This window comes from Otolemur garnettii, unplaced genomic scaffold (assembly GCF_000181295.1).
Source record: "Otolemur garnettii isolate 467f Iridium unplaced genomic scaffold, OtoGar3 scaffold00091, whole genome shotgun sequence".
Lineage (NCBI taxonomy): Eukaryota > Metazoa > Chordata > Mammalia > Primates > Galagidae > Otolemur > Otolemur garnettii.
This window is the reverse complement of record NW_003852486.1, coordinates 1,107,269-1,109,712: the sequence shown is the minus strand read 5'-3', so window position 1 is coordinate 1,109,712 and position 2,444 is coordinate 1,107,269.

Below are 2,444 nucleotides of genomic sequence, written 5' to 3'. Positions count from 1 at the left end.
CCACCCAACCCACCTCTGCTCATTTGACAACCTGGATGCCACAGACAAAGTCAATGAGAAGCCAGGTGAGACTAATCAGAGAGGAACTAGGGCAATACAAATTAGAACAACAGTAAGACATGATTTAATAAACAGCGGGGTCGGACACACACATGCACACCCCAAATCTCAAAATACTTAAGTTAGCAACACTGAGGGGGAACAGGAAACTGCTGGAGACATACAAATCAATACAGCATCCTTAGAGAGTGACATGGTGAGGAGTTCACCCCAAACTCCAGCCACTTCACATATACATTATATGGGACAAGTTTTCCATTGGGCAACTGAGAGACCTGTAGGAGGCTGCTCATCTATTCTTCAATTCAACAGGTATTTCCTGAGCACCTCCTAGTATCCAGGCAAAATTCTAGGGGAGAAATACTGAGCAGGAACAAAAGACAAAAACCTCTACCCTCAGGGAGTGTGTACGCAGTCTTGTCTAAATGTCCAAAAGCTGGGAACAACCTGAAAATATGTTTTAGGAGAATATACAGACACTAAACGAGAGATAACAGCATTGTGTTTTGCAAACAATGTTGGGTGGGTAGGAAAGAAACTGGCAGATACGGGATACTATTTGCATGAGTAAAAGCAAACAATACTACAAGTGGTGTAAGGCTGCATACATATGTTAGACAAATAAACGGTCTGGACACCCACCAAACTCAGAATCTTGGCTACCTCCAGGAAGGGAGGGAAGCAACAGACCAGGGAGGAGAGCGTCAAGTTTAACTGGAATGCTTTATTTATTTAAAAGAAAATATCTGAAACAAATACATACAGAAATATGTTAGCCTTGTATATTTTAGATGGTAAGCATAGTTATTTGTTTTCACAGCCTGGGTCCCTCTTCATTCTAGTTCAAGACGAGAAAGGTTTTTTTGGTTTGTTTGTTTTTTGTTTTATATGTCACTTTTGAATTTCAGAAAAGAGGTAGGGGATAGAGCAACCCAGATACAAGAGCCTGCCCTACAAGCCTCTCTGGGATCCTGATCTCCAACTACTAGAACAGAGAAAAGAGCAGAGTCCAGCTCCTGCCACCACTGCCCTGGATCCCAGTGAGCTGCTCAGTGACCTCTGGGAGCCCCGGCCAGCTCGGCTGCTCAGTGAGAAAGTGGAGCTCCTATAACTCACGCATGCTGACATGGGAGTGGAAATCTGTTCAATCACTTTGAAGAGCAATCTGGTATTATCCAGTGAAGTTGAAGAGACACATACTCCATCATTCAGAAATTCTGTTTTTAAGGTTTTACCCTAGAGAAATTCTCAAGCATGTACCCAAGGAGACATGTCCAAATGTCCTCTGTAGCATTGCTTATAATGGCCCAGAAATGAAGATGGCACCATTATCCATCATTAGAGGAATAAAGTCAGACATCTGTACCCAGTGAAATACTGTGCACAGGGAACATGAAAACGAGAGCCGCGTGAGTCAGTACGGATCTGTCTCGCAGGCGATGCTGAGGAAAGGGGTGGGTTGCAGAGTCGTCCCACACTAAGATGCCAGTTAGAGAAAACTGTAAATGCACCAAACATTTCACATATTGGTATGGGCGCCCCTGTGTGTAATGACGTGGCAAGAGGAAATCCCAAATTCAGGGGTTACTTCTGGAAACGGAGAGAGAACAGAATTGGGGAGGAGTACACATGGGCTCTGGCTGATTCTGTGCTATTTCCTTTCTTTCATAAAAGCAGAAACCTATTTAGAATTACATAGTGCTTGGGGCGGCACCTGTGGCTCAAAGGAGTAGGGTGCCAGCCCCTATGCCGGAGGTGGCAGGTTCAAATCCAGCCCTGGCCAATAACTGCAAAAAAAATAGTGCTTGGTGGTGGATGCCTGGATGTTTTTTATATGATATGCTATACTTTCTTTGAATGTTCCATAACATTTTAATTTTATATTTACTTTTATTATTTATTTGTTTGTTTTGGAAAGGATAGAGGGAGAGGTAGATAGGGAAGGCTCTCCAAGGCCAAGGGAAGAACAAGTGAAGGTCCGAGGAAGGAAGACACTCGCTGTCTGTGTTGGCAGAGCTGAAGGATCAGGCAGAGAACAGCAAGAATGGGGCTGGTCGCAGACCAGAGAGAGGCAGGGCTCAGGCGTGCAGGCGCCGTCGGGGATGGAATGGTTCGTCCTCAGGGAGCTGTAGAGACATGGGCTTTAAGCAGGCTTTACACTGCTCTGTCTGTAGGGTGAGTAGATGACTTTTTTCTTCCATGCATAAAATGAAAGAAGGAGCATAAGAGCAGAGGCAGAGAAAAGAATTAAGAAGCCTTTATAATAACTAGGCAAAGGATGTTGAGGAGCTCCACAAAAACAGTGACAGAAAGGATGGAGAAAACAGGTGAAGTGGAGATACAGGTATTTTGAAGAGGAATCAATAGAACTTGGTAATAGATTA